At 44.0% G+C, this 25,310-nt stretch overlaps 1 protein-coding gene and 1 non-coding gene across 7 annotated transcripts in view; one reads left to right on the plus strand and one right to left on the minus strand.

Moving 5' to 3' along the window:
- The window catches only part of PPP6R3 (protein phosphatase 6 regulatory subunit 3), a 61,199-nt gene extending 42,362 nt beyond the window's left edge, over nt 1-18,837 (minus strand). For 4 of the 6 annotated variants that reach the window (XM_067295928.1, XM_067295932.1, XM_067295930.1 and 1 more), the window contains exons 1-2: nt 18,727-18,837; nt 2,442-2,610 (exon numbers count right to left, since the gene is read on the minus strand). The gene's annotated coding sequence lies outside the window, so the exon portion shown is untranslated. Of the gene's footprint in view, nt 1-1,896; nt 2,008-2,441; nt 2,611-18,726 lie in introns of all 6 variants that reach the window. The other 2 variants (XM_067295927.1, XM_067295929.1) reach the window with 2 other exon arrangements.
- A 610-nt stretch (nt 18,838-19,447) lies between these two features.
- Nucleotides 19,448-19,520, plus strand: TRNAA-AGC (transfer RNA alanine (anticodon AGC)). Its single transcript has one exon. It is a non-coding gene; the product is annotated as a tRNA-Ala (tRNA).
- Nucleotides 19,521-25,310: the final 5,790 nt, after the last annotated feature.

Raw genomic sequence — 25,310 nt, forward strand, 5'->3', positions numbered from 1 at the left:
TCAAACTTGAAGATTTGGACCAGAACAGGTATTTTCCATAAAGTAACAGTAATTCATGCCAATGCACACTTGTGCTTCAACTAAATTCCATACTTTCTCCACCCGATGGATGCAGGGAAGAATGTCTAATACCCAAGCAAACACTTCTGTTGGTTCTTCTGCATTCAAAACTTGCGGCATAAATAAGAGGATTAATGAAATACACATTTCTTTATCCTCTGCCACTTTCAAATAGTAGTTAAGAAGTGCAAAACCTTTGGTCCTTTGCTACCCCTTACTTTTATTTCTACATATTGCAAGTAATGCAATCAAAAAAAACCCCATACTTACCCAATAACCTTTTTAAAGAAACATATCTTCTCAAAACTGTTAAAATTTACCTCTTATTTTGTACAGAACAAAAGGTAAAGGACCTTGAGTGTTACTAGCAAGGAAATCGTTAGCTTTCCAAGCCCTAGATTCAGCTACATTGGTTTATATTACATCTAGCAACCACTTAAGTAAAAGTGGTAATAAAGGAGAGTTTCCATAGTGCAGTTCCTAGCTTTCTTAAACAAGATGTAAGGCAACAGAATTATCCTAGTAAGACCTTACCATCATTAAACGTAAGATCCAGGAACTGTAAGGGAGCATTTCATTTTAAACAACCTAGTAACATCTCAGCATGTTGAACTATTCACTGGCACAATTTCATTTACATATCAAAACAAGATACTGCCTCTTCCTCCAAACACTGTCAAGGATTCCTGTACAACCAAAGGACATTTGGGAATACAAGAGAAACACTTCAGCAAATCCGTTGATTATTCTACAACTTATGCTTGTTGTACTACTGACACAATTCCCTCCAGCCGTCACACTCATTTACAGCATATACTTCTCAGCTAACAACTATTCTCAGGGGAAAACTACATATTCCTGAGTGAAATGGGAACAAGAGGTGCTCATGTGGCAGTCTTTTACTGACCGAGAGAAAAAACGTATTATCAAGTAGCACGAAGACACAGTAATTTTCATGACATGCTCTGAAGCAGCTGCCTCCTCTTCCTAGGGAGAGGACAACTCACCTAGTGGAGTGAAAGTCCCTACTTACTATCACATAGTAGAAGTGGGAGCCTGCTATGGCTGCAGAGCATGCAAAATTTGACTATAAAAGTGAAATCATTATCTCCATTATCTATTTATCACACTAACTACATTTCTGTTTAGATCAGGATTATTTATATTTTTAAATATTACACACACACACACACAAAACAAACGCATACATATGCAATGCCCCAATAGTCAGTTGCCTTCATGTGCCAAAATACGCAAACAAGCTCCAGACTAGTTAGTGTTTACTGAGACAGACACCAATCCCTCAAAATTCATCAAGTCACAGTACTCCAGCGAGAATACAGAAATCAGCTAAAACCTGCAGTTTGCAATCAAGTTACAACAGCAATCTTGCACCAAGCAACACGCGTATCCTTGACAACACCCGTACTCCGTATCTCAAACCACTGGTTAATATAAATGCAATCTTAATTACCTGCAATAACTCTAAATTAGACATTGATTTCCCTGGTCCCAGTTGAAAAGGTGAGTAACTTCCTAGTAACTCCACTTTAACAGCCAAACATTTACACATTTAAGATATTTACTGGTCAAGGAACTCAGATTCTGGATATTTTCAACTCTTCCATCAGTCACCTTCAAAACGGGAATTAAGATATCTGTGTACTGAGGAAAGCAGATGGTTCGGTCACGTTATAAAAAGCAAGCTGAAGAATGCATAGCTACATAGAACAACTTGACTCTGAAGCATGCAGCTGGATACCAAAAACTCAGTTGGAGCAGATGGCATTACCATACTCCAATACAAGAACCTATAGTGCTAAACATCATCCATACCTATTATCTGTCAGTTCATGAACACATGTGCTTTGAAACTCTTCCACAGAATTGGAGGCTGGGCAGCTGACACCTCCTGTCACAAAACCAGAGCACTTGGAAACAAGTTCCCTGTAAAAATCAAAACACTTGAAAACAAGTTCCCTGTAAAACAAACAGAATAACCACGACAGTGTGCCTAGATAACCCCTGATTCTCATTATAAGACCAAAAGAAAAAAAAAAGAAAGAAAGAAGGTAGTGCAACAGCAGGATGGATTAGAAGACAGTTTAAAAATAGCCAACTAGAAAGTAATGAGGAAAAAAAAAAAAGCTGCAATGAAAGGGAAGGAATGACCACAAAGTCTGGCCTGCAGAAGAGGAAGAGCAGCTTAGCAGGTGCTAAATTTGAACCTACAGAAATCAGGTAAGTCAGCCTTTACTGGACATGAGGGACAAGAAAAAAGTTAAAGCATTGAGAAACCACTTGAAATTTAAGTTAAGGCTTTATAGGTGCAGCAGATAAATCTACCACTACAGATGAAGTTTAATAGCAATGTTTCTTACCTGTTAAACACAAAAGTTTTTTTTAAAAAGTTAAAAAAAACAGAACGATTTGTATTCTCTGAGGCTCCTTGCCCATTACAGGGTATCCTGGCAACAGCAAAAATCTTTCAATCTACAGTATTAGCAGATTAGCAGGACTGAATTAGGTTAAGATGAAGCAGATTTCTTCCTACAAGAAAAAAAAAGACATTTTGCAATTTAATAATGTTAACAGGTTCTATTAAATAGCTCAACAGCTGCATGAACACAGTGTTGCTTGCAGGGCATAAAAAACCATGAACGATGGAAGAAGGAAACAACTTGCTAGGAAGAAAAGAAACCTCGGTCCATTGCACCATACTCTGCGACAAATTCAAGAGGAGCTTGTCACCTGCAAGGAAACCGTTACAGACTTCACCCCATTAAACATCCTCCTTCGCTGCTGGGAGACACAGGAAGAAGCTCCGTCGTCCTCACAAAACAAAAGGCAAGCGAGACTGTAAAGGCAGTTTGCCAAGGGAATCTAACAGGAACCCAGAGTTTTTGTTATTGTTGTTTTGTTTAACTACAAGCAATTTTATACAAAGTCACATCTTCAGATTTAGAGGTCAGAACTGCTTATTACTTGATTTTTTAACCACCTTATTCTATCCTCACAACTATTCTCTGGCTGCTTGTTACACTAGGGCCTGATTTACGCACAAACTTGCACATAAACAAGGGTACAAGCATTAAGAACGCCAGTCATTTGGGCATAAATTGGTACACGAAATTCAGACGCTTCCAATCTGAAGTCAGTTTAACTTACAAAAATCCAGATAAACCTACTTTACATTGATAAGCCTACTTCAAATTGCGAGAGTCTACACGCAGACTTCTGCTTCTTTTGAAAGCAAGGGCAATGTTATTCTTGAAAGAAAGAAGTATCGGGAACTCAGAAGGGTAGCAAGCATAGCAGCAAGTCCATTAATTTGTGTCAACGACTAGTACTTGGCTAAAGGGCTCTACTGCTGGAATTTCAGTCACTAGTATATCTTCAGCTAAAGAAAGCACACAACCATGCTGAGTACTCTGCCAGTAGAGACAAGAATGATTTAATTTTAGCCCTCCCGTGTCACAGATAGAGTTGCATCTTCAAACCGGTTTTTAATCCTTGCAGAATATTTATTAAATAGCCTCTATCGACCTAGAAACACATACTACCAAATATATTCCTTCTGAATTAAAAGAATTTTTACATTCTAGTTAAACAAGCATCCAAGACCACATGTTTTTATTAGCTTTGTTAGGACTAGTAGTTTTTGTGTCTTGAAACACCATGCTATTTGGAATTTCCAACAGTTCTGGAGCCAAAAGTCACCATATTTCCATTTTACTCACAACAGTGCAAAGACGCCAAGCCTTCGTGTACACAAACACTAGATACAGCCTTCTCTAAGGCTATTTTAGTAACCAACATACACGTGAACTGAAGGTCAGTGTAATACATTGACCATAATACTTTCAAAGGTCAAATGTGTTTTTCATCCTCAGACCTTCAGGTCTAAATGTCAAGTAGATTTGCCAATCCCTTGCGAGTCAAGTGACTAACAAGAGGAAAAAAAGTAAACAGGTTTATTGAACTTGGTTTGCTTTACCAAAGTTGGCTTGGTAATCATTTCTGGATTTCAAAGGCTCACCTATATTCAGCAGCTCAGCTCTAAGCTAGGACTGTCTATTCCTCAATTATTCCATGTGCGGGCAAACTGAGAAGCCTAGTTTAATCCACTTCCAGAGAGTTTACAAAAGTCTTAAGGTATCGTCCACTCAGATTTCACTTGCCAGTAAAACTATGTAAGTGAAAACCACTATGAATTATTACTCTCCTTACAAGGATGTCTTTCTGATATTTCTCCATTCCTCTCTTCTTGTATTAAACAAAATTTTAGTGTCTAAAAACCGTTGTCTAGTCCTGGAACGGTCCATTTCTGACTTCTTAGAGCTCGTCCATGCAGCAGGATTACATGGAATAACGAAGGGCTAGCGTAATCAAAACTATCAAGAAGATACTGGCAGCGCAAGTGTTACAGCATACCCTGGGAAGCCTGTTCCACAGGAAGCCTGCTCTGGTCAGTCAGGACCTTTTCACTCCATCTCAGAACTCACAACAGTAGAGAGCCTGGTTTCAGGAACGGCCTTCTGCTTAGCGGCACTGATGGGTTATTGGCTCCGACTGCTCTTCTCTGCCAAAGAGATTAGGGATTGAGAAGGACTGCAGTGTGGATAAAATAAAGGAAAGACACAGGAATACTTCACTTAAAATTAAAGAAAGTCAACTGGCTGGATCAGGTATAATGCTGTACAAGTCTGGCTCTCCTGCCTCTGGGGATGGCTTACATTCAGCCATAGTTTAGCCACTTCAATACGGCACTTCTATCAGGGAGACAGGGCCATCACAGAAGGCAGCAAAACCTGAAACCTAAAGGTGACAGTACTTCCATCCTGCCTTTGCATGGCATGTAGGCATGTATATCACATTCAAACATAAAACCATGGAAACCCATCATCACTACATCTTATCTCTGCTAATATCTTTATCCGATTTAGCCGTAAAATACAGCAAAGCACAACTATGGAGAATAATATCAATTTTCCCCTAAAGTACCACAGCATTGTTAAGCTTGTTCTAAAAGTATTACCTGATGAGATGTACTTACTTACACTTTTTTAGATGCAGAAGTTAAGCATTATCTCATCAGCTGTCATGAACAGGACTAAACACATTAATACTGCATAGACTGGGACATATCTGCTCCTAAAACAGTTTCCAGACATCTCTTGGTCCAAACACTGAAGGTAAAAAGGTCCCTTCCAAGTCTGTTCTTTGCCCACAGAAACCAATGCAACATTTGCGCACCCTGGCAATGAAGTACAATAACTGCAAGTTCCTGAACAGTGCTGCTGTTACAGTATTTCACCTCATGAATTCAAAACAATAACTTATAAAAACCTCACTGAACCCTCACAAACAGACCATCATGTAATGTTAACACTCATCCCAAATCCAAGTGTTCATACTGCCAAACAGCTCCTTTCCAAAAATTTGTTTTGCTTTGCAGCCCACACCCCAAATTTGGGGGGGATCAGTTGGACAAAACCACTAACCACTAACTAATGTTAACGTTCTTCAAGAAGAACAAAGGTGTCTGGACAACAATTAAAAGTGGGAAGCGTATGCCACCAAGTGGTTTAATCTTATTTCATATACCAGGCATATCATGCCCTAAAGAAGCACAACTGTTTTTCTACGATACTGTGCTTAAGAAAAAAAAAATATATGAAAATTGATATCTTCCTTTTTCCACTGGCTTATTACCTCAGAATGATTCCCCAAAGCATTTGCAATCCATCAGTACTGAATTGTTAAATATTAATGCTCCAGGCAGAGCAAATGTGAAGTCATCATCTAAAAGAGACTAAATAGACTCATCATCGCTCTTCACCACATCTCTCCAAATGTCTAGATGACCAATTCTGATGACTGCTGGGAAAAGCTGCTAGACATCATGCATATTTTCAGAAGTATTTTATTATTTTCTCCCCCCAAGAGCAATTTTATTCACTTATTTTTAAGAAAACAACCATAACCCTTCAGAACTGCTTAGCACAACTATGAACAATTCCCCTTCCCCTTGCAGTCGTTGCAATCTGGTCTCAAGTCTCAGGGGTAAGACTGAAGCAACCCAGCAAGTAAAACAAGGCATCTGTTAACTGTACTGAGCTCTGGGAACAGATTTCCTAAAGTTAGGTTCAGCATTACACCCACCAGCCCATCCTTCAGGTAATATCCAACTTTTAACAGCGGCAAAGAGCAACCAGAATACACAATGTATAACAGGTCAGGGTAATGTCAAACAAAAACCCTGGAAAACAAAACAAAAAAACCCACAAAAACAAAAAACCCCCACACCCACAGATTTATCCCCCTTAGGGAAACAGTCTTAGGGCTTAATACAGAAGCTAAGCAGAAACACCTCTTCCCAAACGACTTAAGTTTAAGCAATCTCTTGAAAAGACAGTCCCCAAAGAAAACTGGCTTTAAAGTATTTGTCTGTTGCTGTGAATTGGGGACGGTGGAGGGGAAAAGACAGAGGGGAGAGGAATTACTGTACCTGATCAAGTCCAGACTAGTAACTTGTGAACTAGTGAAGTTTATCAAAAAAATCTGCATAACTGAGGTGACTTTTAAACAGCATTTAAGATAACTCATTAACACTAGGACTTAAACTGCAAATAATTTAAGTTATCAGTTCCAAATGCTTTGTTGAGAGCGAGCAAGCAAGAGTACATGCGTGTGCTGCTGCCGTGTAACCGTTCACACCCAGGAAGGGCTGCGCACAACCAGCACTGAATTTCAGGGTAGTCTCTGCCAGCAGTTGTGCAGCAGGCTAAGCTGGCTACGCTAAGGAGCTCTGCATTGCCCCTTGCCAGCCTGCCTCCTCCTCCTCCTCCCTCTTGGCTCTGACCCTTGTCAAAGCTCTGCCAAGCTGTTTGAGCTAAAACCTACTGTAAAGGGAGACAAACGAAGGCAGGGGAAGAGGGAAAGAAAAGCTTTACCACCAAGTCCCTATGCTGCAACAGTTCGCAGGGTCTGCCAAGCACCAAGGCCAGCGAGGCCAAGGAGGTGGGAACATCCCGCTGGGGACCAGGCAACCGGCGTTTGCCTCTTCCTTCTCTGCCCCCAAATTACAGCAAGTCTGGCTGCTGCAGGGCTGTGGCCTTATACTTCACCCGGAGCAGGTGATAAATAACAGCAAGAAGTATAAGGCTGAATTTGGACAATTCACCATCAATTCTACTGTTGTCCCACCCACCTGCCAACCTGCAAGCCTCAATGCCTCCTGGATTCCTATATGTCTTCTTTGGAAGTGTAAAATCAGCAATGCTGACTGACTACTTTTTATAAGCTTTATCCTTATTTTTTTGAACATTTATGAAAAAAAAGGTTTACTTAGCCTTAAGACAAGATGTGAGAGCTTTAGCAGAGTGTTTCCCCCTGCCTTTTTAAATATTTATTCCATTCTATTCCAGCACGTGCTCTCAATAAGTGTGAGGGGTTCTTCTGGTTTTATTTTTTGGATTTGGCGGGGGGGGGGAGGTGGTTAAGTCTAAGAAGCCAAGTCAGATCACATCGGTATATTTGTCAGCACAGCTGCACTTTTGCTGGGCATGACCTGAACCATAGTTGTAATGTTCAGCAGTTCACTGAATCTGCCTCAACCAGATGGGACACTGCTCAGGAAGAGCTATGAGAAAGCTACAGCTTCACCAACAAGCTTGTCAGTATTATGCAACAGTACGATACAAAGCTCCCTAAGGTTATACCTAGGGCAGTGTTACAGAAACAGTACGGCTGTGCGAGACACTCTGCAGCACTGAGGCTACTCAGCCCTGACTGTCATTTCCATTAATTAACCTGGGTACAACACCACGCTAACTGGCTGCACAGCTTGCTGAACCCAAGTCCGTACCTGGCACAGCACACTGTAAACATAAAAGCATACGCACAATTGGCTGGACATTTCTAATATAGCATGCGGTGCATCACGTAAACCTACCCACTCTCTCCGAACAACCTTTAACTGTTCCAATAAACAAGTTCGTCCTCCTTTCGCCTTGCTGATTAGACCTTGAAAGCTGGCCACAAATCAAGTTGAAATGCATGAAGATACACAACTAACAAAGATAAAAGAAAGCTGCTTACTTCAGCAACTTCTAAGCAGTGAAGCAAAGTGCGTTCTTCTTGTACGGACACTGCATTCGAGGCTGCTAGGAGTTTCCTTTCTATGCAAAAGCCCGGTCTGTTAGAGGAGTACTTGGGATTGCCTGCAGCTCAGGAGTGGGACTCAGCTGCCACCAGGAGCCGGGAACGCTTTGCCTCCTGAAGTTCCTGAGATCTATGGCAGCAGCCAGAATGGACTTCCTTACAGTAAGACAGTTTCTTCAAAGTTAAGCCCAAAGCTGTGTGTCACTTGCTTCCTTCTTGCTTGACTCTTCATTTTCATTAATGGTTACCTAGACCTCACTGGTTAAATAAAGTCTGCAGGCAGCTGCACATCCTCAAGGTGGCAGGTGAGACTGCCCTTTAATCAGGATATCAAGGAGTGAGCAGTTACACACATTATCTTTGATTTCTGTGCTACCATACCCTGTGAAGACTGATAGGACTCATCGACCCCCCCTCTGCATGCATGCGCAGGCTAATAAACCCAGCACGACCACAGCACAACAAACACCTCTTGCTTTTCAATCTGAAAACCCTAACACTCCTCAGAGAGCCCAGGTGCAGGTCTGACACTATGAAAACAAAAGTTAAAGATATTCCTCCTTTAATCTTCAATTTAAGCAGATTATATATATATATATATATATATATATATCTATCTCCTTGATTTTGACTCATTCTGAGGGAGCTAAATTTCACTTCACTTTTGAAAAATCTTAGGCCCAGTCTATGCTTATGTCTACAGTCTCTCAATTTTCACGTTTATCCACACAATCGCTAGAATGAAAGTAGAAAAGTTTTTCCAGTGTAGCTGTCAAGGAAGGGAAATAAGTTATACTGGCATAGACAGCTGGATACAAGGGAAGTGGTACTATTCTATCGTATTTTCTTACCTAAAAGTTGATATATGCATTTAGAAAAAGTTTTAGCACCATCTGGAATCTTCCCTAGTTTTGTACTTATGTCCTGACTAAACCTCTTCAGCCTTTAACCCCAAACATGAACCATCCTTTCCCTTAAAGTGATGCACTGAGCATATTCTGTTTTTTAAAGACACCAGGGAAAGAATCTAAACCACTGTCCTTTTCCACTCTTCAGAAACCTTGAAGTTAAACAGTTTGAAAGGAAAGGTACTTTAAAAGCATGCAGAATGTTAATGAAGTACTGGATGCCAAAGCAGTCAGGTTATCTTATCACTCCAGGAGTAAGACAACTGAATAGAAGGTCAATACCCTCCACAAGCATGTCACCACCATTCTCAGTAATACAAAGTGCTAGCAAACGACCCCCTCCACCCCCAAGTTACTTAAATGATGAGCATTTAACACTACATAGCAAAGCTGCAGATAGAGGCATGGCTATTTTACTTTCCCAAGAGAGACTCAGCTTACAGGACTAAAAAAGGCTGCTTTGAATGGGAAGATTTCACAAAACTCTCACTTACGAAAGCTTAATGAATGGCTACTATTTCAATTAGAGCATAAGCAAAAGTAAGTTGTAGACCAGAAATTAGAAAACCAAAGTAACACAAGATCACCGAGAAGGCATTCTGCAGGTAGAGTTTGAGGTGGCTATGAAGTTAATATTATATCCCCCTCCCAGGATCCAAGCAATTTGTTTTGGAGTGAAGCACTACCAATCTTGAGTTCTGCCACGATGTGCTTTTACAAAGCATATGCATTGCAACTACCACACAAAGAAAAAGAAGGAAAAGCCCAAGTTGGATATGAAAATGCAAGCTTGTTATGGAAATGCTCAGTGATCTTCAAAATAATCTTTTAAAAGTTCTGCTTTAGTGTTTCCTCACGGGAGCATCAGAGGACTACTTTTTCCCCCCTTCCAAATGCACCATCTTTTAGACCTCTGAAGAACTCATAGCTGCACCTGACAAACTACAGCGCAAGCTCACCTCAAAGATCTAGTCATATTTCTTACGGAAATTTCTCATTACTTTCACATCCTATATCTTTACGCTGAAGTAATCATCAACTGAGAAATACGGTAAATGCACAAATATATCCCTGCAGACGGAGTCCAAAAAATGTTCAAGCAACATCCCATAGGTTGAGATGCGGTACTAAGGCCAAATCCAAAATTGTTTTGCAGTGGCCCTTACCGAAATACTTCTGTGCAGATGTATTTAAACTGCCTGGTTTTCCTCTCTCACTCTCTCCATGCTTCTCTTCCTCTCAAAACAGGGCTACACCACAGTCACTGACCAGAACACTTCTGGCATCCATTCCTTCCTACAGCCGCTGGCTACCTACTTATGCGTTAACAGTTTTTTCCAGCGCAAGAAGAGGTCTCAGCTCTGCAAAGTGTTTCTTTATCCTTCACAAGTAGGAATTATTGAGGCAACAATGTCATTATTAACCCAAGTGCAAGACAACAGTTACCAACAACTGCACTGATGCTTCTTGGTCCTGTGCCTATTCAAGGCATTGGAAGAATAAAGTTACAAGAAAAGCAAGCTGTAGCTCAGAACTTAAAAATGGTAAAGTACTTAAAGCAGCTTTGTGAAATAGCTCTAGGAAGCTATACTCTGCTAAGCAGAATCTTGAAGTCAAAAATTTAAGATCTGAGCTTAAATTATGCTCTTAAGTAACATTTAGAGTTCCATACAGATTCTGGAAAGTAAGTCTTAACTACTACCATCCAATAAAGTTAAGTCAGTAGCGTGACAAGTGGCAAGGCAACTTTAGCAAGAACCATTCAAGTTTAGAAGTCATCCTCAGAAATTAACTTAATTGGAAACATCTGAAAGTCCAGAAACAAAGCTTTACAGCTCAAAGCATGAACTCAAAAAAAAAAAAGTCTTATTATGGCTAGCCACAATAAGACAACTTCATTGCTTTCCTCCTGCATCTTTCCTCTCTTTGCTTTATTTTCAATTGCCAGTTTGGTTTTTGTTTTGGAGGGAGGGATTCACTGGCTGCTGCTTGCAGCTTTTTCATAAGAATAATAATAAAAGTTTCCTAATAAAATCTGAATATTCTCAGTAAAAGGCATCTGCCTTGTTATTTATATTCTGTTGCTTAGTACTTCCAACACCAGCTTACCAATTCACATTCCCAGAGAAGACCTTAGTCTTCGCAATCACAAGTACTGAGCCTCTGCTAAAAAAAGTCCCACCCACAACTATAGACATTGAGATGATCTCTAACTCTCCATCTCATAATCATGTCCTCAGTACTGCAGTTACACATTTTCTGGCTCTTTTAATAATTTTATTCTTGGCTACACACTGCTACAACTTCGACAGGGGAGAAATACAAAAAGTAATCCCATCGCACTCTAGTCTCCAGCCTTATGGTTAGCACGTTCTTCTGAAGAGTGGAAGATAAATTTAAGTATCCCCGAGTCTGAAGAAGGGGAGGCTTGGCTCCTGTGTATTTCAAAGAAAAGGCTATTTTACAGGAATTTTGACATGGCTGCTTTCTGTTGTGTCCTAAAAGGGAGCCAGTTTCCTACACTAAAAAAGATGTCAGACACCCACAGGTGTTTCCTACATTATAACAGATATCAAGCTCCCACTGGAATTTCAGATTTTGAATCCCTGTTTCACATGGACACCCACATACACAACAGAGGCTTTTTTATTTATTTATGTATTTTTAAACTGGCTGCCTTTGATATCCCATCCCTACAATTCCAGTCTGGGCAATTAAACTTCCTATTCAGTAGTTGGAGAGTTAGGGATGAAGTTGGATTTAAGAGCTGCATTTTGGAAGCAGAGCAGCTAAGCCAGGTGGGGCGAGTACTCGGTTCAGCCACATCAAAGTTCTTTCTTGGATCTGGAAATAAATAATTTCCAAGGACAGGCGAAGAGCCTACTGGAACAGGTGACCACAGGAAAAGGATAGTATTTGTGCCCATCTATAACTGAAACCGTATAAAGCAGCAAGGCAACTGCACCTGGCACAACTACCAAGAAACAGAAGCTATCAAACATTTATATGGGTTGAGAAAGAGCAAAGCTTTAAATTCCCGCATAGTACTGATGTTACAGCAAATCTTGCATGCTTTTTATATTATAAGTGACTCTAGAAGAGAGTCTTAGCCCTGCAAACAATAATGCCAAAGAAGTCACAGACATAACACAGCTTTCATAGTCTGATGACAAAGTAGATTCCTTTTAAGTGAGGAAAGACATCCCATAACACCATTGGTGAAGAGACAGGAAGGACTTGGTGATGTCAAGGAGAATTGTAAAGTTTTAACTAGCTCTAAGATGCTCATAAAAGCTAAATGCTGATTGCTATTACCAACTCACAGCAATGACAGCAATTATCTTCTTTCGTACAACCAGCGGTTGCACAACAAGTTGTGCAGTGATCTTACACCATCTTCAGCTACTGGATTTCTATTTGTTCTGCCTTCCAATATTCCCCTTTGAAAGTCAAAATGAAAACAGTACACTAATCACTAAAGCAAAGGCAACGAGCATCACAAGCCGCACCTGGTTTTATGACCACTGACCATCAAGAAATACAGACTTATGCCACTAACAGTTTTGTCTAGATGCAAAGCTCAGTGTGTAACATCTTTTTGCTGTTAAATGAAAGGCGGCGTGGAACTACAACAGAGAGCCTAGCATCGGGTACGCACAATAGAAGGATCCTTATATGAAAGCTTCTCACAGCCACAAGCAAGGACTGACTACTTCACTGCCAGCTCGGTATAATTTCTACCACCGACACACATGGAAAGGGAACGACTCACTCCCCTCAAAATGCTACTAGTTGCTAGAAGCGCTAAAAGCAGTGACAAACACTCCTTCATAACAGCCAGAAAGAAGGCTACAGAATGACAAACATGGAAGGCAGGAATACAACCACTGCGCTGTTGCAATTTGCGACCTCACTTCCATCTGGGATGCACGCTGGCCAATGTCAACAGGAGAGGAAGTTGGTTTCCTGCAGAGGCTACTTGCAACCTCAGCAGGAAACCCACCTACCCAAAAGGTGCGTCCGTCTGTCCCTTCCGCCACTGCAGCATTATTCTGCTAGCCTCTAGAGTTCCCATCCTTTTTCAAGAAGTTTGCCGAAAGCAGCTAAACTAGCCAAACTAATGTAATTTAATACTTATTTTCCTAAAGGGTTAGCTTTCAATGATACTTGGTATCTGGCAAGTCTGTCAAGGCAGTAATGGAAGAAATAACATGAGTTACTATAGCTCAAATTGGTACTGAAGTTTTCAGCTCAGCATTTTAGATTTAAGATTGGTCGAAGTAGTACCTGGTACATAACAAGAACAGAGTATCAAGAAAGCCCCAAGTCAGCTTTAGAGGTAAGGCTACAGGGTATTTTATAAAAGAGTCTTTTCACCAAGACCTTGCCTATGGTTTTTCATCCTACTGTATCTTTTAGTAAAACTATTTTGGTTTCTATTATATTTATAGGGAAAAAAGCAAACAAAGCACAAAGTACTGGATTTTTACAGTTTCTGTAAGAGAAACGCTAAGCATATAAGCACTATGGTACAGAGATGCAAAAATTCACCCTGTGAAAACAGAGGTCAATATTCCTTTCATTATGCATCAGCACTGAAGTAATACTAATTTGCAGCAAGCCAAGCTGTTAGAAATTTCTATTACTCCCGTTTCCTGCTTTAAGTCAACCACTGAAACTACTTACAGCGCCATAAAAAAAAAAGATGTAATCACATCTATATTAATATTGCTTATGGCCACTGTGCAAGTACTACTTGAAATCTTACTAATTTGCTTTTGATTTCTTGATTAGGACACTCGCTCTACAAGTGAAAAACATGCATCACCTACCTGGGGAACTAGGGTCCTGTACTTCACTCCTCTAGAGGAGCATTATGTACACTCAGAGAAAGCATCTTTCTATACACTACAAGTTTGGGAAATGAAATTCACTCCAAAAACCTCTGCAAGAAGTTAAACTTGCATAACAGAACCTTATTTTATATATTAGGAGTCGTTTAAAAATCTACCTGCAGTCACTGAAGGTGGGGTACAGTGCCTTTATACAGACCACTGTGTAGCAAGGATAAGAGACGGCCAGGATTCACGTGATGCATACAAATAATGAGAATATTTTTAACACAGGAATTGTTCTATCCAGGGACATATCTAATAATCACAGGAACAAATCACTAGTTTTTGCTGAAAAATAAAATGCGGAAGTTTCCATCCCCAATTCCAAACACGTTTTGTTACCGCATTAGGAGTCACAAGTCCCCTTCACAAGCTTCACTCAAGACCGGCTTGGTCATCAGAACAAGGCTTTAAGAGTATTCTTCACGTTCAAAAGTACCTCTCAGCAGAGCTGAGAAGAGCCTGCCAGCGGTCGTTCAGTGCTCGTTTTCCAGAGGACCCAGTGGAGGCAGGAAGGAGGCCATGAGGTCACCTACTCCAGCTCCTTGCTGATACATAACTCAAACTGCATGCAAATGCTTGCAATCATCTCATCCAAAGTGAAACAGGACTGTTTCCAGAACCTCCCCCAAGGAGACTAATCCTCAGAATCTCACCATCAGGCAGTTTCTGCTTTCGGGTATGTTTTCCTTTTACTCAGTTCTGCCTCTCTCCACATCAAATTTCAACTTTACCCAAACACTTATTTAGTCAGGGTCTTACCAATTTTACCGACCCTCTTTGCCATTTCGCCAACACACCTATACTGATCATACTGTCTTTCACTCAGTTGTTATTTCTGACTTAACAATAGATTTCAGGTACTAGTGAAGAATGTTTTCAGTCCAATCCTTTCAGTTGTACTTAGAAGCAGAGATAACATATACTGTCATCCCAGTAGAGTGTATTACAGCTTCACAGCTCCATGCAATTGTCTATTTAGGTCTTTTTGGTCTTCTTTCCACTGCTGGCATGCAACACAGCGCACAGATTCTGTCACTGCGCACTCCAAGTTTTTCAAGTCCCGGGGAAGATGAACAGGTATGACTGTGAAAAAGGATTAGGGGAGGACTATACAGAGTAACAGCAAAAAATAAGAACAGTCGAACCGTTAGTCAAGAAACTCCACTCCAAACAACATATACCACTTCAGACATGCTTCTCAGCGCTTTATGGATGCTACTGAATAAACAGAGCTCATGAACAGTCTTGTATTTCACGATAACAGAACTTTTCCAATCCAGCGCAGAGAGCTATTCCACAAACAAGCAAGCTGTTAACAGCTTATACCAAATTTCAGCCCCGGCCTATCAAATCAGTCCATCCTGCTGCCTGAAAAGTGTCCCAGAGTAGCTATAGACATGCATATAACTTGCAAAAGTGAAATAACATTTTGCTGTAGTGGCTTATTAGCATATGGTTTCTACAACAGATGTTGGCACCTAGATACACTGCAAAACACAGTTAAACATGATATGCAAAGCTTTCAATTTTATGTTTGCAATCTTCAGACATTTTGTGATTGATCTTCCAGGTTTGCCTCCCACCCTTAAAATATCAGGATCAAACATGATCACTAAATAGTTTCGTCAAGTCCTTTGCTCTCCTCCTTCCCTTGACAAAATCAGTTGAGATAAGCAAGACGTTATTTGTTATCTATCCCTACTTATTTTATTATTATGGAAAGTTTTGCCAAAAGGAATGGCTCCACATCTTGCTCTTAAGACAATCCAATAAGACAAGTCTGGTCTTCTGGAATCTGAATGTGGAATCTACTTTAAGAGAACACTATTTCTAAACCCAACATGTGAAATAACACCTAGTGCACACTAATCTTAACGGTCACAGATGAAGATGTCACTACAGCAGCAGGATGGCACAGCCGAGGTGCTGAAGACATCCGACCTTACTACACAAATGGATTGCTATGCTCATGCTAGTGCTTCTTCCGTGTAAGCATTAAAAGGCAAAAAGCAGTGGTTTCCATCACAACTTCCAAAGGCAGCAAATGAACCCAATTTATACGCAAGAAGTGAATAGAACAAGCCTCCTACCTACCAAGATGTGCGGGTGGCATGCTGGAAAACAGAAGCTAGGAGATGTCATTTTTCAGTACACTGATATAGACTGATCTCCTCGACTAACTGTGGAGTTAAATAAATATTTCAAGGCTTTTTAACACTTGGACAGAAGAGGATATCATCAACATAGAGAAAGGCAAGCAGACCAAACAGTTCTTTAAAGTGTTTCTCCCTTCTTACGAAGATTTTGCTCCCATACTGGTTGTTCTTTGGTCGTTCTTGAACCAGCTCTTTAGCGTTTTACAGTACATGCCTTTCAAACTTAATCTGAGAAACAAAGCTGTTGAGCCTTAACAATAGGCTTCACTCCCAAACCATCTGTTACTGTTAAAAGATATACTTTTCTTTTTCTTTTGCTTTAATACTGCTAAATTCAGATTCCCTTCCATTTAAGTCACTTGAATTTCACGCTCAGAGCATCATCTGATTGGCAAACAGGCCACAGAATCACCTCTGCAAAGTGCAAGCAAAATGGTTTCTGAAAGAAAAAGTAACAACTTCTCACTTTAGCAAGACAACAGAAGCACAAAGAACAATTTGCAGGCAATATTCTGAAAAAGGCCTGCAAACTCTTTAATTTCTTTAATTCCATAATGGAATAATAATGGCCAGTTGAATTATATTTAACAAGTCCTAAGACATCAGAGTCAAAGCAGCTTACACATAAACCTAACTTGCTTGCAAACAAGTCATAACATACCACCCTGCTTAAAAACATTAAGGTTAAATAGGCTGCTTTTCCTGAATTTCTAAACTATGAGTTTCAGTTAAACCCTGTATTTTCTTTCAGTTCATTGTAAACTGACCTCTTCAGGCCAAAATAAAAATCCCCTACTATTATTGGAAAATCATCTCATTTAGTAACCCAGAAAGTACAAAATTCAATATTACATACGTATGCTGCTTTATACAGAGAGCAAATAAAAGGAAATATTGTCTGCATTCCAGGAATATCATAGATGGAGGTAGGATACAACTTTAGTGCATTTACACAAGTACACAGACTTATAAACTATCAAGAAACTAAACGCTGATCTTTTAACACACAGACTGGCTACCAAATCAGTGTGGAGTCCCCTTAACAAGTTACATATTGAAAGATAGTTTTGTAATGTTCTTTTAGATTTGTATAATAAAACTTCTCCAAGCGACAAATAGTCCATGCCTCACTAGTAAGAATATAAATAAATAATACTGAACTAAGTAATCACACAGAAGTCTTATTGCAATATATGCTGCAGTTCCAATAACTGAACACTGCTACAAGAAGACCTCCCATCCTTTGGTATTCCAGCAAGAAGGCACACAAGTATTCGCACAGTCCACAAGCTACTTTATATACTATCTGGAAATTTTATACTAGTTTAATATTTAGCAATAAAGAAAAAAAACCCTCACCATACTGTCAGAGTACATTTATATTCCTTCCATTGAAGGAGATCTTAAAAAGTAAGTAATACTACTAGCAGTAACACAACCTTTCATTTAAGTTGTCAACATCTCCCAAGGAACACTTCCTAAAGCTATCCACCCATTCTTAAGTTTTCTGCACTAATCCACTAAGAACTTTTTTTTTATAGCAACACCCCTATTCAAAGTATCCCACTGTTCTAACTTAAATAACGTTTATCTTGACAGAGAAGACTCCGATTTTAGCCTCAGCTGCACTTAAGTCACACGACATTCAAGGCTGTAACACTAACTCCCTCTTATGCCTTGAAAAGTTTCTAGCCACTACAGCAAAAGAAACAAAACCAAGAGAACTGACAGGTTTAAAGCCGGATTTTTGCCAGAGGTACTTAACAGCAGTTAAAGCTTACCAAAGTACTGCTACGCTTTTAATAAATTCTAGTTTGGAAAAAAAAAAAAAAAAAAAAAGCCTTGGAAAAAACAGCTGGCAGTGTCCTCACAGGAATACCGAGGCACTGATTTAAAAGAGGGAAACCGAATGCAAAACGCAGCTATCAGCAAGGCTTTTCTGTTTTATTATCCGAGATTACAGTGAAGCCGGAATAAAGTTCTGCAAGTTACAACCACAGCACGAGTGAGTGACTGCTTGGGGGGGGGGGGGGGGAGAGGGAGGGAGCGAGAGGAGGCGGCTTCCCCGATTTCGGACAAAACACTTCACCCGGAGCTCCAGCTCCGCGGGGGAGCTTCCCGCGTGGTCGTGGTGGTGGTGTGGGGGGGGGCAACGCGCCGCCGCCCGCGGGGGCGAAGCCCCGCCGGGGAGAAGCCCCGAGGCGCCCGCGGCGGGAGGCGGCGGCGCGGCAAGCAGGCGGCGGGCGGGCAGCGCTCCCCCTCGGCGCAGCCCGGCCCAGGCCCTCTCCGCCGCGCCCAGGCCCGCGGCGCGGCGCTCCGGGCCCAGCGGCGGCCGCAGAGGAGGAAGGCGGGGGGGGGGGGGGGAAGCCGCCGCGCAACGGGCCCCAACGGCCCCGCCAGGCCGCGGCCTCAGCAGCGCCCCGGAGCCCCCCGCGCCAAGGGGGGGGGGGGGGGGAGGTAAGCGCCAGGCCCGCGCCGCCGCCGCCGCCCTCCACGAGGCGGCGGGAGAGCCCCGACTCGCCCTTGCCCCGTCCGTACCTCGGCAAGCGCGTCCCCCCCGCCACAGACCCCGGGCTGCCTCCGCTCAGGCGGGAAAGCCACTGCTCGCCACCATCACCGACGCTCCAAGATGGCGGACATATCAGCTCCTGCGAGCCCTCCTCTCCCCCCGCCCCGCCTGCCAATCACACCGCCCCGGCACCGCCCCCCCGGCATAGGCCCGCGCCTTCCTATTGGGCGTTCCGCGGGGCTCGGCCTCTCACTGGCCTTCCTGCGGATGTCAGTCACTCCGCAACGACGCCGTGACGGGGCCAAAGGGGGACGGGGGCGGGCTCTCGGCTTCCTGTTGGCCAGTCAAAGCATGGGGGCGGGTGCAGTTCGTTTCCCACCTTCACGCCCTAGCAACAGCGCAACGTCATTATGACAGGCGTCTCCCTTGCCCAATCGCAAGAGCGGGTGCCTTTTAAAAATAAACCCTTTCCACCCAATCCGGAGCTAAGGCGCTCAGGCCCGGCAGGAGGCCAATGAGACCTCACGGCGGGAGGGGTGGGCGCCGGCGGTGGCGATCTCCCCGTGGCCGCGCCCCCTGCACCTCGCCATTGGCCCACGCGCGGAACCCCGCCTCCCAGGGCGCGGCGCGGCGGCCAAACTGCCTGACAACAACCCGGCGGCGGCGCGCGCGCGCGGGGGGGGGGTGGGGTGGGGGGGCGCGCATGTTGGGGCGCGCATGTGAGGGCGCGCGCGGCCATGTTTGCTGCGCGGGGAATTAGCTCAAATGGTAGAGCGCTCGCTTAGCATGCGAGAGGTAGCGGGATCGATGCCCGCATTCTCCACGGGGTTTTTATATTATGTTTTTCTCCTCTTTCTTTCCTCTTCCCTCCTCTTTTTGAGGAGCTCTTGGGCTGCCTCAGACAGCCTCGAAATTGGCGGCATATTTTAACAACAGTTTAGCGGCATAAAGCAGCGTGCAGGCGGCACGGGGGTGCCGAGGTGCGCGTGGGGCTGCTTGCTGAGGCGTTGGCTTCGAAACCTTCCCGCCCCGGGGCGCTGGGACTGTGCGCTTGAAGCCTCTGGACAACAAATAGCCGAACGCATGGCCTCGTTTACCTCAGCTTCCCTTCCTAAACTGAGGAGAAGCTCGCTGGCGACGTGGCGCTTTGTGCCCCACGCAGTGCCATCGCATTACCCTGGCAGCAGAGCCAACACACCGACAAACCCCGTGCAGAAAAAAAAAAGAAAGAAAAGAAAAAAATAAAGTTTTTTTAAGGCACAAACACGTGCCGGCCGGCGGGGCTGCCGGCAGCCTTCCCTCAGCGGTGTCATGCAAGGCGACACGGCAGCGCCCGCCATCACCTCGTGAGGAAACCTTAGCCCAAGATGGCACTGGCAGGACGACGACGATGACGATGTCGGAGGAGGAAGAGGCTGGTCAGGGTCGACGGCGCCTCGCTTGTGGCGGCGGAGCCGGACGGTAGGTAACCGCTGTGTCCGGTGCCTACTGCTTTCCAGTACGAGCGGCTCTGAAAAGCTGTCGGGAGAAGGTTGCTGGTTGGAGGTGGCAGCAGGGGGGATGCCCAAAAGGCTGCTGGCGCGAAGGGCCGGTTCCTCCTCAAGTAGGTTTTTTTCTCTTTTTTCTTTTTTGTCTTTCTTTTTTCTTTTTTCTTTTTTTTTCTTTTTTTTAATTCAAAGGCTACTTGTTTATTTATAAGAGGGGAAAAAAATAAACCCAAACCAACGGAGCTGAAAAGATAGTGTAGTGATAGGGTAGTTCATATGGGCTTCTCGGGTAGAATATATGAACGCTGAAGGATATCACAGATTATTGTGTCTATTGTATGTACCAAAATAAGGAGAAACCAGTACTTTTCTTTGTCCTCGTTATGAATTAGCAGTCTAGCAAGAATGCTCTGAATAATATACCTTCACGTCTTTCACATGCTCATCTGACCCAAAATTAAGCTCAGTACAGGTGTACTTGTGTCTTGCTGCAAATCAGTGACAACCCCTGCCAATCTAGTCCCATTAAAACAAAATTACTGGCGTTACAAAGAAACGTAACGATTGAGGGTGTTGCCGCAGAAGCACGTTTTCTTTCAGGGGAGGCTGAATGAGGAGAGAAGCAGTGGGTCAAGCTAGAAGCGGGCTCAAGTCTAGGGCTGCAGGAGCCGGGTTTCGACGCCAGCCTGTCTTCGCATAAAACAACTTCAAGTTGTTGTGTGGACACAGGGAAGAAGTAATAGGTAAAGCTCTGTGCTTATCTTGCTGTGGGCACCCTCCTTTTTGGAGTAAGGACTGTACTCTGACCCAAAACACTGTTAAGCACGCAGATCAGGAGCCCACATCCACTTTGCACAGTGTCCGGGAACTGTAAAGTAGGATATAGGCAGCTTGGAGTTCCTCTGTTTTTTAATCATGTTAAATCCAGAAAGATAGGTTAAGATGGTTGCTTCTAAAGAAAAGGTAGCCAGCAGATTTACGAGAGCTGCAAACTGGCTGACATGCCCTGGCCTGTGCGCTTAGGCCAAGGCACTCACTCACTCAGCAGAAACTCTTCCCAGCCGCTCAGGTGCTTGGTTTCATAATGCCCACTGCATAAAAGGCAGGACATGGTGTCGGCTTTCCGCTTGTTCCTACATCTTTCCTATCAGTTGGCCAAGCTCTAGCAACTGTTTCCTGTGTTTTCTATGCCCATTACTGGTTCGCCCAAGGACTGAGTCACAGCATGGTTTACCCCTAACTAAGAGCCACCCTGACTCATGTTACTGTGCAGAATATGATGGCACATCCTCATTTTCCCCAAAGTGCTGCAAATAGAAGCCCTGCCCAGGCTGTGGGCCCAGTGTTTTTTTTTCCATTAGAAAAAGAGATTGGTGACTGCTGGCACATGATCATCTTACTCTGCCTGAATAAGTTAGTAGAGCTGCAGTAATTGCGGATGCATGTGATCTTAATGTGTCAGAAACACATGGCAAAAGAGCGGCCGCACAGCACACTTGCATTTGGTTCAGTTGTTCAGTAGCTTGCTGATCTGCGGAGTTGGACAGTTAGGTCTCTGGGCACAGAGCCTACTTTTTTTTTCTTTTTCATGCAAACACATGTACTTAGCAAAATGTACAAAAGTTGTTTATCCTCGAAACAATCAGCATGAAATGGGACACTGTTTCTTTTCACATGGTTTCAGCCAGTGCTCAGCCCAGAAAACTCTCTAGCTCTGTTATTTGCTCTACACTTATTCTAGCGGTCTCTTTTTCTTTTCTTTTTGCTGTGTCCGTTTCTTGTTTGTGTTGTGCCACTTGCATGTTCCGGTAGCGAGTACCTGGCTACAGCAAACGGAGACTTCACGATATAAAGTGTACATAGGCAGTGCTGGTTGTGTTGTCAGTGACAGCCTGTAGGAAGCACCTTGCACTGGAAATGGTGAGCAGGTAGGTAAGAGAAAAGACTGGTCTGTGGGCTCAGCAATGGATAATGAGGGTACAATGTTAAATAGCATCCTCAGGACAAGCAGCTAGGTTGTTAAAAGGATGATGAGGTTATAAACTCAAGCACCAGAAGCAGTATCTGGAGAGGGGGTTAAGAGTTTGAGTGTGGAACAGCTGTCGATAGCTTCTACCCAGTACAGCTTCCCTAAGCACAAGGCTTGTCTTTGCAAGAAAGCAGCGCTAAACTGTGCTGTGGTTGACATGTCCCATATCCCGAGTGAACGTGCACTGGATCTAAAGGATAGATCATGGCGCAGAAGTAACAGGATGTTTGTATTGGCACACATCTGATCTTCAGGGGTGTTAGCACTGCAGTCTCCATTCTGGAAAGGTCTGGGACTTCACAGGCAGTGTTTTGGTCTATAAGAGTCGTGTCAATGAACTTCTAAAACTTGATTTTTTTTTAAATTATTTTTTAAACCACAACTGTCCAGGTGGTATTCCCATTCCCATTTAAGTTGGTAATGCTATCGTGCTGCTACCTCAAGGCAGAAACACTCCATGTCTACAAGGAAGATCTCAAAGCGCTACTGTACAGTTGGGGAAAATGAGGGGGTTATGTGGCTTGCCCAACGTCATGCGCCACGCCAGCAGCGTGAGACAAAAACCAGAGACAAACCAGAGACAAAATTCTTGTATCCTAGTCTCTTCTCCCCAAGATTTGCATGCAGATCTGGAAACCTCCACGACCATTCCCTTACTTATGGTTATAGGCAAATCAGAATAACTAACGTGCTTTGGGTGGTTGTAGTATTTAATTGCTGGCAGGGAAGCTCTGAGAGCTCCTAGGCATGGTCCGTGCCCTGAAGCTTGGTAGTGTTTTATTAAATGGGTTGTTGCTACTATTGCAAATATTGGTATCTTAACTTTGTGATGGCAGCTGCCCAGGGTGCTTCCAGAGGCAGCCGCTTCTGCTGGATTCCTCTAATCAGTTAAAGTCAGCCGCTTCCCCAACATACAGCAGTATGCAAATATAAAAATCATCGGTCTTTCAGCCCATCAGCTGCTCCCTAGCACATTTCCTCACTGTGCGGCCCATAGCTGCTGCTGTGCCCTGAAGCCGTGGGGGCTGGTGGACGCTGCTGCGGAGGCGCGAGCTGGAGCGGTGGCCAGGGCCTGCCATGATTCAGCAGCCCTGCCGCTCCTGGGAGAACGAGCTCGCCCTCCCCAGCAGCGGGGCAACCCGCCCAACCAGCTCATCCGAGGCTCCGCGACTGCAAAACCGAGGAGGGGAGCAAGACCCTGCCGGCGGCGATTCTCCGCTAGCTGCTGCTGCACAGGCCCAACGCCAGGCCGTGAGCGCGCAGGGCGTGCATCTGCTTCAGCTCGCCTTGCCCCGCGGGGGCCGCCACGGTCCTGTCCCAACCAGCACGGTGCCTGCCCTTTGCGTTCACCGTTGCAGGGGGTGTCCTACCAACAGCGATTCGTTTCCAGTTTGCCCAGCTCCCAGACTGGGTTCTCTGCAGGAGCAGGGAAGCACCAGCACAGTGGTGGGAGGACACGACTGGAGGTCTGCAGCTGAACCTCCCTGCTGGCAGCATCTGGCCATTTGATCACCTCAGGCATAAAATGAAACCGCAGTCTAAACCAGTCTTAATCTGACTTTAGTTAACCCTTCTGGGCACTGACAGGTTACACCCAGGAAACAGGCCTAGAAAGGGCCCGGCAGTTTGGTGCCTTGCACCAAAAAGTCTCCCAGCTGAGTTAATTTAACACTAAATTAGCAGCTAAACTGTAGAATAAGGTCAGCTGAGACACAAACACCTCTAATTTAACCACATCCCCTTACAAAACCCTTTGTCCCCCTCAGAGTTAGGGGGAGGAAACCCCCCCTTAAAGAATTTTAATGACTCAATATTTAGTCCAACATCTTATTAAAACTGTAAAAACTAAGTAGCTTTAAGAGGCGGGGAGGAGCGTTTCTGAACAATGACTTCATAGTTTTGTTCCTGGGGGGAAGCGTGGATGCTTGGCTGCGCCGAACCCACGAGCTAATCCGGTTAGTTGAAACAAAATGTTCAAATTCAGTTTTCTAATCTCATTCCCAACACTGATCCTATTAGCACTTCTAAGGCAAAGCTGCCGGGGACGAGGACAGGACCTGCACGCCAGCCCCGTGGCCCCGCTGGGCAAAGCACCAACCCATTCAGTTTCCACCTGGGCCTCGGGCTCTTTTTCACCATCCCTTCCCTTGGCCATGGGAGGGCTTCTATCGGTTTTAGTCACCCTTGTTCCTCATCATGTATTTTCTCTCACGTGACCCTCTGCGGCAGAGTAGCCCCACATGTCCGGCGCTTGTGGTCGTGACATGTCGCCTGGAAGCAAAAAGCAAACATAGCAAGGGCACAGCCCAGCAGATAGCAGTCCCAGCAGACAAGCCCCATCTCTCCCAGCAGGACAGTTCTCAGTCTTCCCAGAGAGTGGCACAGGCTCCCGAATTTCATCAGCAGTGTGGGCAAGGCATAGAGCAAAGCTTGAATTAGCTCAGCTGGGCTCATTAGCATGAGCTGTGTGCAGGTGCTGCTGGAGGAGGTGCTGGTCTGAAGGAGCAGTTTTGGGGAGCAGGCAGCAGTGCAGCTTAATTACAGGGAGACTGGTAAAATGCATGGTGGGGAGCAAGTTCTGGAGGGAAGCTAAAAAGGAAATAACCTACAGGAAATGTAGATTCCTTGGCTCTGGGATGTGACTGGATGAGGCTATAGCCTATGTGGATTTGGTAGGAAAGTATGCCCTCCTCAAGAGGTTTTGGAAAAGTTGGGAACTACTGAAGGACCAGTAAAGCTGGCAGCTGAGGTTTAGTGGGAGGTTAAGTGGGTTTGGTGGAGGTTGTGGTGGTTAAAGCTGCAGGTAGTGTGAGGTTGTCAGGAGGAGTTTACTGCACATGCGAAAGGAAAAATGAAATTTCTCATAGATCAGCAGCATAGAGGGAAGTAGAAGGTGCTGGCCTTTTCTCTTCAGAAAGCTTTTCAGTGATCAAGGGGGGTGCTTTGGGGAGAAAGAGTAGCGAGCTTCACAAGTGTACCAGGAGAAGCACCCCCTGTTTTACTGTCAAAATCTTCTAGGGAGCTCTGGAGGAGAGGAAAGCCTGCCTGGAGACCAAGCAAAGGATAAGGTTGTTAACCATGAGGAATACAGGAGAAA

The sequence above is a fragment of the Apteryx mantelli genome, chromosome 4 (assembly GCF_036417845.1).
Source record: "Apteryx mantelli isolate bAptMan1 chromosome 4, bAptMan1.hap1, whole genome shotgun sequence".
Lineage (NCBI taxonomy): Eukaryota > Metazoa > Chordata > Aves > Apterygiformes > Apterygidae > Apteryx > Apteryx mantelli.